This window comes from Parasteatoda tepidariorum, chromosome 8, assembly GCF_982258835.1.
Source record: "Parasteatoda tepidariorum strain Cologne lab strain chromosome 8, Ptep-v5.0, whole genome shotgun sequence".
NCBI lineage: Eukaryota > Metazoa > Arthropoda > Arachnida > Araneae > Theridiidae > Parasteatoda > Parasteatoda tepidariorum.
Genome location: NC_141762.1, coordinates 90427973 through 90442178, shown reverse-complemented (window position 1 = coordinate 90442178; position 14206 = coordinate 90427973). Strand labels below are relative to the sequence as shown.

Sequence of the window (14206 nt, the reverse complement as noted above, 5' to 3'; positions counted from 1 at the left end):
AACGACATTTTAAAATTGTGTGCAAAAATTATTCAATCCGCTTAAAAAGTTCTCAAGATAAGACGGAATACGCAAAGAGTAGAATTCAGGGGTCTGTCCAGACATTTTGTGAAAGGTCCGCTTTTCGTGAAATTGTGAAAAAATTACTCACATTCTTTCAACCAGGGTCCGCTTTTATGAATTTGTGCAAATAGGGTCCGTTATTGCAAAAAAAAAAAAAAACTTTTTCAAGGAGTTTTTAAATTGTAAAGACATGCAAGATTACGCTGAACACTGTAAAATTATAATTGAAAAAATTAAATTTTCAAAAATAAACAACAATTGCTGCTTCTAAATTAGAAATGCAACATACAAATATTTGGTATTTAGCCTATACTGCTGAACGCGGACGAATAATGGAAGAATCGTCTGCCGAAGCCAAAACTTAATTCGTTTACTTCCATCTTTCTTGTTTTCTGCCCTGGAAAGGGTTTATTCGATTAACAAAATAATAATGAAGATAAACAAACTTGTGAAAGGTCCGATTAAAAGAAAAATCATTTTGTGAATGGTCCGTTTTTAAGTTAAAATATTTTGTGAAGGGTCCGTTTTTAAGTTTAAATATTTTGTGAAGGGTCCGTTAACGGACCCAAATTTCTTCTAAACAGACCCCTGGAATTAATATAAAGGGGTTCAAGCTTTGGACCGTTCTCCTGACCAAATTATTGGGACCATATTTTCCAGATCATGATTACCCCCTATGTTTTGTGAATCAGAAGTTGGGTATCCCGAACTGTTGTGGCTCAGGGGATAGAGCGCTCGCCTCCCAATTGGTAACTGGTTCGAATCCCAGCAATGGATGTTCGATACGAATTCCGCACCCGACTTGCATCGACGACAGTGTAAAATGTCCTCAGTAGTACACAGATCCTGGTTTAAAATCCTCTTTTTGCAGTCAGACTAACCGTGGGATGTTTTCGTGGTTTTCCTCTCCATATAACGCTAATACAGGTTAGTTCCATCAAAAATTCCACCACGAAGGCAAATTTCTTCCAAAACTTTATTCAGGAGTTCTCTTATCTTCTGGATCCGGTTCAGAATTAATCGTAAACTGAAAAATTTGGTTATCTGTCCGACGGTGATAATATATATATATATATATATATATATATATATATATATATATATATATATATATATATATATATATATATATATATATATATATATATATATATATATATATATATATATATATATATATATATATATATATATATATATATATATATATGTTGATTTAACATATATATAATATGATGTAATATATATATTATGCTTGATATAATATATAAATGTGAGATATAGTATATATAACAGATATATCATTTATATTATTAGTATTTATTATTTTATTTCTTCATATTTTTCAACAAAATAAGTTCACATTTAATCGTTGTTACTATGCTAAAAAATACAGTAAAACACACAGTTATAAAAAAAAAAGTAAATGTTTAAATATTTCTTTCTAAATTGAAATTGCTGTATACCTTTGTGCAATATTGCGTGACTTGTGACGAGAGAGGGGTAGTGAAGTGTGACACTTTGTGACAAAGGACAGGAAAAGTCAAAAAAATTGTGTATTATGAATGAATGATGTGAGAAGTAAATTTTTCGTGTGAAAAAATTCATATTAAATAATATAATTAAATTCATATTAATTATAATTAAATTCAAAACATTCGCACAAATTATAATTAAATTCATATTAATTATAATTAAATTTATATTAATTATAATTAAATTTATATTAATTATAATTAAATTCGAAACATTCACACTAATTATAATTAAATTCATATTAATTATAATTAAATTCAAAACATTCGCACAAATTATAATTAAATTTATATTAATTATAATTAAATTTATATTAATTATAATTAAATTTATATTAATTATAATTAAATTCGAAGCATTCACACTAATTATAATTAAATTCATATTAATTATAATTAAATTCGAAACATTCACACTAATTATAATTAAATTCATATTAATTATAATTAAACAAAATTCCCAATAAGTGAGTAATGGATAAAGTTTATGCATGTTACTTGAAATTTTATTTTTTTAGAAATAATAATTCATAATTACTTTTGTAAAATTTTATTTAACTATGGCGAATTGCACTGAGTATCTAGAATTGTCGAAGATTTTCAACCCTTTATCATTGGTCTAACTACATTGAGCATTTATCTTTGTTTTGATTGTTCATATTATCTCAGATTTAAGCTGGCCCAGATTTTATACGACCCGCCGTAATTCAAAACAAATATACTGATTTTTCATCAAATAAATATTTGTTTAATGATTAAGCAAAATTTAAGTATCATTTGGATTTTCCCATTATTTATTTCTCCTCTTACTGGAATTCATTTTAATACACATTGCACAGTATATTGGAAAAATTAAGCTTCAAAAAGAAAATTACGTTAAAAAATAAAATTTTCACCAAATTTTTAAAATAGTTTTAGGGTTTACTCATTGTTATTTTCATTAACGTCTCTAAATGATCAATTCATATTTAGTTTGCGGCTATGTACGTTTGTTTCGATTCAAAATTATGAGAAAAGGAATCATGTTTTCATAGAATTAAAAGTTAAAACAGCATGCAAATCATAATATTTTTATAAACCGGCATTCCATAGCCCATTCAGGGGTCTGTCCAGACATTTTGTGAAGGGTCCGTTTTTTGTAAAATTGTGAAAAAATTAATCGTAATTTGTGAATATAAAATAAACGTTAAGTCACATTCTTTCAACCAGGGTCCGCTTTTGTGAAATTGTGCAAATAGGGTCCGTTATTGCAAAAAAAAACTTTTTCAAAGAGTTTTTCAATTGTAAAGACATACAAGATTATGCCCAACACTGTAAAGTTATAATTAAAAAAATTAAATTTTAAAAAATAAACAGCAATTGCAGCTACTAAATTAGCGATGCAACATATAAATATTTGGTATTTAGCCTATACTGCTGAACACAGAATATTCATTTCTGACGAATAATGGAAGAAGCGTCTGCCGAAGACAAAATTTTAGTTAGTTTACATCTGTCTTTCTTCCCCCCTTCCTGGGAAGGGTTTATTCGATTAACAAAATAATGAAGATAAATAAATTTGTGAAGGGTCCAATTGAAAGATAAATTATTTTGCGAAGGGTCCGTTTTTAAGTTAAAATATTTTGTGAAGGGTCCGTTTTTATGGAAAGATATTTTGTGAAGGGTCTGATAATGGACCCAAATTTCTTCTAAACAGACCCCTGATTATGATTTCATTTTTAAGTTATCTTGCGAATTAGGGAGAGGGTGGAAAAAGTAAAACAATCTATACTCACAGTGATTCATTTGCGATTGTACACAAACAAGTATTGAACAATATTTCATATTAAAATTGTCAGAATTATAACAAGATTGGTAATGCGCCAGTAAATTATTAAATGTAAAATCACTTATGTTTCTGTTATATTTATTCCCTTTGTTGTCAGGCTAAACGGCGAAATTGGCTTCAAAGGTGACTTTTTTCTCTTAAATGAATTAGTAGCATTCCTCGCCCGGATTGTACCGACGACAGTGCTGAACACTTCTGCCATTTATTAAAAGAATTAAAAAAACGAATTAGTACTATTTACCCATCAATTTTGCTTTCAGTACATAACTTTTAATACTTTTACAATAACTTTTTACTTTGCAATAACTTTTTTCATAAAAACTAACCCTTCACAAAATATTTTAACTTAAAACGTACCCTTCACAAAATAATTTATCTTTTAATCTGTTATTGTTTTGTTAATCGAATAAACCAATACCTCCTAGATTGAAGAAAGCCAAAGGACGGAAAACGATGACTCATACAGTTAGGCCCAGATTTGCTGATCACTTCTGACGAAGCTTCTCTTTTTCCCTTCTGTTTCTCGACACTTTTTCGTTACTCTTCTACTAATTTTTTACTTTCTACAAATTATTATTATTATTTTTTTTGTCTAGATTAAATGTTCTTAAATTGTGTAAAAATGCTTAATATATTTATTTGTTTTCAGAAATGATTAACAATAAATCAATTCTAACAAAAATAACTGTTGTGTGAATGAAAAAAAATATATTTTTAAGCATTAAATATCAGTTTTATTTTATAAATTGGAAAATTTTATCTAACTTTTTGTTATAAAATGTATGGATTAAAAACAAAGAAATATATTTTTAAAGGGATTTTACACATTTATTATTATTATAGTTTTGACATAAAACTAAGAAAGGGGTCTAATTTTTATAATATGATACTTACATTTTTAGTAGATGATTATTTTGGATTTTAATGATTATGTTTTGCATGTTATTAGAACTAGAGCATACGAAATAAAATAGAAATTGTTTATAAACAATGACATAAAATGAGCTTAAAAAAATTTAGAAAATCAAATGCAGTCTTCAAACAAGGTTTAGATAGTAAAAAAAAACATATCAAAAGCATGATTATAATTTGTATTTTTTTCCTGTGGAAGTGTGATTGTTAGAAGTGATAAACTAAAATTAAAGTAAGCAACCTTAGATAACAAATATTTTATTAAATAGCAAATTCAAAAAACGATAAATAAAATGTAAACACAAATTTTACTGAAATATGTTAAAACTTTCAGTAACATTTAAAAAAGTATAATTTTTACCATCACACTGATAAACTAAAATAAAGTAAGCAACCGTAGATAACAAATATTTTATTAAATAGCAAATTCAAAAAACGATAAATAAAATGTAAACACAAATTTTACTGAAATATGTTAAAACTTTCAGTAACATTTAAAAAAGTATAATTTTTACCATCACACTGATAAACTAAAATAAAGTAAGCAACCGTAGATAACAAATATTTTATTAAATAGCAAATTCAAAAAACGATAAATAAAATGTAAACACAAATTTTACTGAAATATGTTAAAACTTTCAGTAACATTTAAAAAAGTATAATTTTTACCATCACACTGATAAACTAAAATAAAGTAAGCAACCTTAGATAACAAATATTTTATTAAATAGCAAATTCAAAAAACGATAAATAAAATGTAAACACAAATTTTACTGAAATATGTTAAACTTTCAGTAACATTTAAAAAAGTATAATTTTTACCCGTCACACTGATAAACTAAAATAAAGTAAGCAACCTTAGATAACAAATATTTTATTAAATAGCAAATTCAAAAAACGATAAATAAAATGTAAACACAAATTTTACTGAAATATGTTAAACTTTCAGTAACATTTAAAAAAGTATAATTTTTACCCGTCACACTGATAAACTAAAATAAAGTAAGCAACCTTAGATAATAAATATTTTATTAAATAGCAAATTCAAAAAATGATAAATAAAATGTAAACATAAATTTTACTGATATATGTTTAACTTTCAGTAGCATTTAAAAATAATTCTAATGTCATTTAATATCTCTTTTCTAATGTCATTTTCCTTGAAATGCATCTCACATACCTATAACAAAATGAATACAATATTTAAATGTGCATTTAAAATAAATAGTACATACTATATTCATGTATGAAAAATTAATAGATTTTTGTAGAAAAATTAATAGATTTAAATTTCATAATCAAATAAATTACAATATATTATGGTCAAACAAAAATGTTTAAAGTTTGAGCAAAAATTTAATAAAATACTAAAATTATTAATATTTTTATAAAATAAAACTCTATAAAAATAACTATATATTACAATAGTTTGCGATATGATTGATAAGAACAACTTAATTATTATAAATAATTTATCCACAATTTAAAATAATTTACTCTTAGTAAAAATATAATAAAGAAGCATAATTAAATTTTTAAAAATAAGAACAAATATTACTCACTTTAGAATTCTTTGCAACTTCAAAATCTCTTGGCATGGCGGCAAGCCATTTCTTACGTATTGGGAAATCCAAAATTTAATGCTTTTGTACCATCAACTTTGTAAAATCCTCTGCAGTTTGGTACACAGCACTCATTGGCAATTATCCATAACACTAAGAATTAAATTAATGCTGACATTTACAACATTTGTTGAATAAATATAAATTTTACGAAGAACGTTGACACCAGAACACACACGGTTGTTTACAAATTCAAATCAAAAATATTCGCCAATTGGCTGAATGCCGACACAGGTTATAATACTTGAGAATATCGCCAATGGCTCGTTTGATCAGATTCGGAGTTTTTCGTAAAAATAGCTACCCTGACTGGTTTCCCTCTGGGCCTAACTCTACTACGTCATCATCGCCTATAGTAACCCGTCGTGAGGCTTGATTCCTTTCTAGGAGGTATTGAATAAACCCTTCCCGGGGGGGGGGCTAAGAAAGACAGATGTAAAGGAACAAGTTTTGCCTTCGGCAGACGCTTCTTCCTTTATTCGTCAGAAATTAATATTTTGCGTTCAGCAGTATGGGCTAAATACCAAATATTTGTATGTTGCATCTCTAATTTAGTAGTACAATATTGCTGTTTATCTTTTAAAAAAAAATTTTTTTAAATTATAATTTTACAGTGTTGATCATAATCTTTACAATTTAAAAACTCCTTGAAAAAGTTCTTTCCAATAACAGGACCCTATTTCCACAAATTCACAAAAGCAGGACCCTGGTTGAAAGAATGTGACTTAACGTTTATTTTGTATTCACAAATTGCGAGTAATTTTTTCACAATTTTACAAAAACGGACCTTTCACAAAATGTCTGTGTAAACCCCTGCTAACATTCATATATCTCCCCCCTTTCAAAACTTGGTAATTTCAATATTATTAAATGTAAAGTTACAATATGTTTCTGTTATTGGTCCCTTCTTATATCTCAACATAGTATCTTTGTATAATGCTTCATTAATTTATTGAATGTTAAGTAACTTATACTTCTGTTGGGGTTATTTCTATATCGTGATCTGTAGTGCCAACTACAATCGCCAAGGTGTCATGGAAAGTCGTAAACATAAGAGAAATATAACACAGTAAATGAAATGGAAACTATTCAATGTTCCTTAGGCTGCCCAGTACTATTTTTGCCGTAACTCATATTAACGAAGTTCACATGAATATTCAATACCTCATTTTATAGTGCGAATAGCAGGATTAAAAGTGGCATGAGAATAATAAATAAGATAAATAATAAAAAAATACACTACCGACGACGCTGCTGCAGGAATTTATATGGTACTTTCTATATAATTAATTTTCGTAAACAATTTATCGTTATGAACACTCGTAGTTTATTTATGATTGCTAAAATCAATGGCCTTACGTTTAATTCGCTATTTTGCAATATTGCTTCATAAGTGCACGGAAAGAAAATTGTATTTAATCCTAACAAAACATGACAGAAAATGATTTATAGAGTGTAAATACACCACCACTGCGCTTATTTCAAAATATATTTTTTTTGTTCCATGGAATCCATTGTTAGTATTTTTATTTTTGTTCGTAGCGTGACTATTTTCTACAGATTTGTACATTAAAGCGCAAAAGCGTTTTCGCGGACTCATAACAACTCTCTTTCTTCTTTTTTTCAATTCAATCTTTTCAACGCTTTTATAAAAATTTGATTGAATAATGATTATAATTATTATCGTGAGGTAGACTAATTCTATTTTACTGATATAATCAATATTTTCCCCCATTCGACTACTTAAAGTCAACTACTATAAAAATTAAGAAATATTTTTAGTTTTCAAATTATGATTATCATTTTCTTTTTATTATCATTGGTATTTTTTCAAAAGAAATTGTTATTGTGCACTCTTCCTGGATACTGTTATAATTGTTACTGTACCATATCATTTTTTACCGTATTCTACTGCTAGTTAAAAACACAAATCTTCCCCTTCTTTTCCTCTCAATTTTCAAATCAGTCCAATCAATTTTTTAAAAAAAATTATTCTTGATTGACTGAATAATATCGAAGATTAAATAATTATTAGTTCAATAATATTGAGAAAATTGAGCAAGGACTGATTCAATTATACATTATTGACTTAAAAATGTTGAGAACATTAAATAATGATTTGTTCAATAATATTGAGAAGATTAAAAAATAATTAGTTCAATAATATCAAGAATAATGAATTGTGATTAGTTCAATAATCTAAAGAAGATTCAATAATGATTGAGAAATCTGAGTGGAGGTGAGAGGTAATGATTGAGGAAATTATTGAGAATTAATGAAGGGTAAATGAACTCTAAAATTAGACTAAGTTCTAACTGAAGGTCAACAAATAGTTGAATTGCGTACTGTTGCAGTTAAAATTTACATGACGCAAAAAATTATCACAGATAAAAAGAAAAAAATTTTAAAAAAATCCAAAATTTAACTTCTCTATCATACTTGGGTCTCACAGAATCCATATTCAATGTTCGTTATTAATATATTTGAATGGAAACTTATTAGATTTAGTAAAAGAAAAAAAATCACTCATTATTCTTCTGCAACTATTGTAAACTTCAAAATTCAAATCCAATTTCAACTTTTTTAAAGCCGAACATTTACGGGGGAAAAAAAACCGAAAACATTTTGCTTAAAATATACAAATGTTCCTGAAAGTGAACGGGGTTAAAATAAAGAGCCCTCCCCCGAGCAACCGCATCTAAATATTTGCTTTGAAAGCAGTATAAATTTAGCAAAATATGTCAGGGTTTGATGAAACAACACGTGAAATGCTTCTGCCATTGTTATTTTTTCTGTCATTTTAACAAAAATATTCCAAGAAGTTGCGCTTTCTCTGAATGTGAGCGCAAGCGATTTATTTTGCAGATGCCTGATTCTTTCTTCTCGTGAGAACATAAGCTAAAAATGTGACAGAAAAGCAAATAAAGTACAGATGTCGGCACTTCTAGAGAGCTCTCCTAACCCTAATGCCTATCTGGAGTATTTTCACCCCAAAAAATTCAAAATTAGACGACAAAAAGATAAAGAAGCCCTGTATGCCTTCTTCAGACGGAATGCTTTTATTATCAATGCCACAGAGAGAAGGCAGACGATATAATTCGGATAAAAAGAGCTTCAATCTGACTTACAAGCATTAAATAAAGAACACTTTTTATTACTTAAGCCATGCTGTTGACCGGATATCTCCTAGTGTGAGATGTAAAAAATGAAAGATAATTTTAAGGCCACTTGAAGATAAAAGCTAACTTTTATCGCTTAGCGTTCCAAGTGGTAAACAACTTTTAATTCTTTTTGAAGTCAAGCACTTAAATTTCGAGACTCAGAATAAAATTATCATCATTGCCGTTGCTGGAAGTATTAAAACATCTATTGTTCGAACGATAAGTGGTTGATTTGCCTGGAGATATTTGAATTTTCTTTTTCTTTACTAGGAAATTGAAATTAGATATTTATAAAAAAAAAATTTTTATCAAAAACTTCATTCAAGATCTATGATGAATATAAAAAACAGGGAAAATAGGTTTCATTCCATTTTATTCATACTTAATTTATATATATATATATATTTATTATACATATATTTTTTTTTTAAATATAACTTATATCATGGCCATATATCTGACAACAGCTAATCTCTCTCTCGTCACTTTCTACAGCAACTCACTAACGAAGTTTAACTCTCGTGAATCGCATCAAAACCAGTTTGATTCCTGGTGAAATTTGGAGCTGTTTCTAGCAATCGTCTTTTAATTCCTCTTTGTTTCCATCGGTAACGAAAAAGGTTTTGCGATTTTCAGCCCTTCCATCCGCAATAGCAAAGTAGCAATGCATACCGGGCAGTTGCAGTTAACTTTAAAAGTTAACCTTAATTTTTAAAGGAAAAATATCAGAGTATAGAATACCGGTTATTAACGCGATCAATCAGCGACTGTTAATAATAATCACGTCACAATATAGTTTGCACATTCCATACACTGATATTTTTCATAATCTTACCCATTCTTAATTTATCGTAAAGAAAAATAAATAATTCTTAAACCAGACTTTCTAAAAATGCAAAGGAATCTTTCAGTTTAAAATATTGTGCTGTATTATATTTGGCTGATAAATTATGTTTTGAAATTAATTTTAAAGCCAAATATGGAATCACCGCTTGAAATGAGAATATCATGCGAGTCGTTTACCTCCACAACCTCTAGCGAAACAAATTTCGTCTATCTATTAACTGTAAACGTCTGAATCGGGGATAATCACTCTAAACTTCAAAAATCTAGGTATTGACTCTTGTGTTCGTAAACTACTTTTAAACGTTATGTTTTTCAAAACTTTATTGGATTATTGTTTGTTTAAATACTTTTATTTTATACCTTTCTTTAAATAAAATAATCACATTATGGGGGAAGGATCTAGACTAGACCCAATGTAGCCCTGCCGTTTTGCGAGATCAATTTTATCTTTCCCTCCATGACCTTGAAGTAGTAATAATAGTTTCCCTTTATCAAGATCGTTTCTTGCCTGTTACGGTCATTTACAAACGAAGAATGTGGCATACAAGAAAAGATTGATATTCTAGTTATGTGGTGGCGACCAGAAGATTGACACGGATATGGACTATTGTAATAGATAGTTACTTCAGGGTTCTAGTTTTAGCCTTATTATTAGCCTGTTCCATCCATAGCAAGATACATGTCTCTTCACCAAGCAGATATTTGTAGGCACGAAAGGTATTATCTTGGTGCTTTTTGTTCGCCAAGGGTATTATATGTGTATAGGTTCTACAGTCGCTATAATAATTTTCCCATTCCCAGGGACCAGACGCAACCAGAAAAATATCTGCTGAAATATTTCAAACATCGTGTTTAATTTTTTTATCTGGAATTTTTTTTTTCACAATCGAAAACTTAATGATAATATTAATTGTTCTGCATTAAAAAATCATAAGAGCTGATGCCGGCATCTGATATTTCAGGTTTTAATTTTTACGCTACACTTAATGTTTTGTGGCTCAAAATCTATAAGACATAAAAGCCTGAAATTGCGGAGGTGTGTTGAAAAGTGTACAGAGCACAATGGAATTAAATAATTTTATCATTCGAGAATTATCAAGTGTTAAACTTACAGTAATAATAATGGTCCGCTCTGCAGCCCTAAGAAATACAACTACAGAGATAAAACCTGAATACTGAAAGAGCCATTTTCGTAAACTTAACACGAGTTTTTCTTTCCTGAAAATTACACTATCTCAGAAAGTTATTGTAATTCCAAGTGCTTTTTTCTCGCTTTGTTTATTTCTAATAGTGATTATTTATCCATTGTTGAAGGAAATTTAATTTATTTATATTAGTCTATTATCTTCAAAGAAGAAGAAACGGATATTAGATGTTACAAGACATAAATCTTAACATTAAAATTTCCAAAAAATATAAAAAATTTAATTAAGAAATAAAAAATGTCTCAATTTGAACTGATATAAAAACATAGGGTAATCGTTATACATCGTTAACGAGTAAAATTACTTCAAAGTATTATAATTGCTTTTTCAAGTACATTTGATTAGTTTTCAGATCCATTTCAATACTATTATCATATTAATTTATCATTATATGTCGTTAACTAGTAAAATTAATTTTCTATTATTTCTTCTTATTGTATTCGATAATCCCAAGTTTAATTTTTTTTTCTAGTGCATTTGATTAGTGTTGAGATCCAGGTCCATTTCATTACTATTAACGTGATGACAAAATATTTTATATAAAATTATAATAATTATATATTTTATAAACATTAAAATCATTTTTGTGAGGGAAGAAAGCAAGAGTGAATGAATAGCAATCAAGGGAGGTGATAAGGGGAGGGTCTCCTGAAAAAAGCGAGGGTAAAAAAAGAACACTTCAATATGAGGTGACCGGGTTGGAATCCCAGCGATGGCTGGTCGATGTGAATTGCACCGACCACAGCGTAAAATATCTTCAGTGGTAGATGAGTCATGGGCTAGAGTTCCCTTGCAGTGAGACTAACCGTGGAAGGTTTTTGTGGTTTTCCTCTCCATATAACGCAAATGCGGGTTAGTTCCATCAAAAAGACCTCCACGAAGGCAAAATTTCTCTCAATACTTGATCCAGGAGTTCCCTTGTCTTCTGGATTGAGTTCAAAATTGCAAGGCTACGGAGTTGAACATTAGTAGTCATAAGCCCCAAAAATTGGGTTCAGCTGTTCAATGACGGTTATAAAATAAAATAAAATACAACAGAAATAAAATAAAACGAGCCTCTTCAGGATCTCAAGGTACATGCTCGTGATCACACAATTGAATATAAATAACGTTTTAAAATATAAATAAATAAAAACCCGGGAAAGGGGGGGGGGGAGACATAAAATAAGCGGTAAACATTAAAAATATGCGTGGATTAAGAAAAATTGAAAAATGCGAAGATTAAGTTTAAAGGCCAGGCAATCAGAAGTGCCATGTTTTGTACAATTTTAAATTTTCAGATAGGAAAGCTGGGACACAATCATGAAGAATATCATGAAGATAGAGAATGTGCGCTGTAACGGAAATATTCAACAATTTAATTGAAAGTTAGTAATCAAAAAATATTAGGCACAAAAATAAAATGGTTAACAGTAAAATTTTTGTAAAACATGACAAAAAATCTTTTAAAAATTATACTTTCGACTCTATGAACAAGCATAATTGAAAGCACTAAATTGGAATACAGTTGCACTCCATTGCAATAAATAATAATGAATTAAGGTTTAAAATAATGAATGAAGGGTTGAGTAAAGAAAGTGTACTTTGGGTGCGATTTCTTCCTTTACTCTATGAATTAGAATATTTTAATTATAAATTAGAATATTTAGCACTAATTAACTAGAATATTTTAAGTGGATACTCCTCAAATGACAAAAAATGTATTTAATATGTGAAAGTCCGATCTTTAAATCAAAAAGTCATTAAAGATTTTTTTTTTCCTCACCATGCACTGTAATATTATTATACCGATTAATCCACAATATATAATTTTAGAATCCTAGTTAAAAATAAAAAGTATACACATTGAGATTATCAAAATAAAAAGAGAAACAAAAGTGGTACAGCAACCTGTCGAATCACTAGTGAGGAAGGCAGATCTTCAAAAATCAATGCTATTGCGGAATGAAACTTGGAGGTGTTTCAAACAAACGTCTTTCAACTCCACTCTGTTTTCCAATTTTCATATTTTCCGTCTCGCCTTCTTCTGTAATGATTTATTGGCATGTCTTTTTCCTTGTTTTAATGTCAAATTGTTACTTCTGCATATAATTTGACTTTTAAGGACAAGATATCTCAAATTATCTCAATCGAACATAGATCACATTTTCGCAGGAAAAATGGTTACCGTTCTTATCTTACCTTTCTGGCAGAGGTTCGAAACCAGCCAAAAACAAGTAAATTTTTATACCGTTAAAAAATATTTTGTACTGTTCAAAAATTAAATTTTTATACTGATCGCAGTACAAAAATCTACCAGCCATGTACAAAAAATATCAGTAATAGTATTGGATCATACCATAGATTTAATTTTCAGCATCATCGTTCTAATATTGGAAGGTTTTTATTTATTTCCTTTACAGATGTAGGACTGATTGAGTAAATGTATAGTTAAAAATGGCGCAAGAGCTGCGCAAAGTTCAAAGTATACATTCTTTTGGACAGTGTATGCGCAAGGAAACTAAATCAAATGGAGCTAGTTACTCCTCGAAATTAAAAAAATAAAAATAAAAAGTCTCATTCGAAATTAAAAAGAGTGAGGCGAAGGAACTAAATCGAAAAAAGGAGAAAATGTCTCTTAACAACTCAAATGTCGTAAAAATCTGTATTTTTCCAAATTCCCCCCCCCCTCCCCCCCCCCCCGAGATCAAAAATATACGAAAACGAAAGTGAATGATAATTATTGCCTCAAATCCAATACGTGAATAAACTAGTCATCACATTTTATAAATTTATCATAAGTTATAAACCAATAGAATATGATTTTAAAAAAATTATGCAGTTAATAATTTTACTTCGCCAACTCTAAACTTCAAAAAAGAAGTTCGATTCCAACTTAAACATTCCTTCCAACTTAAATATTCCTTCAGCTATTCGGGGTTAAATTAAATTTGAAATAGAAGAAATAAATCTGAATTTTATAGATATAGAATTTGTTTGTTGTCATTGAGTCCAAGCACGAATTATTCATAATTCTGTTTTTCCAAAATTCTAT

General features: G+C 28.5%; 1 long non-coding RNA gene across 1 annotated transcript; it reads right to left on the bottom strand.

Annotated features, from left to right (window-relative positions):
- Window positions 1-4583: 4583 nt before the first annotated feature.
- Window positions 4584-6184, bottom strand: LOC147806529 (uncharacterized). The gene is made up of 2 exons (XR_015435935.1): window positions 5901-6184; window positions 4584-5518 (listed from the first exon to the last, which is right to left on the bottom strand). It is a non-coding gene; the product is annotated as an uncharacterized LOC147806529 (long non-coding RNA).
- Window positions 6185-14206: the final 8022 nt, after the last annotated feature.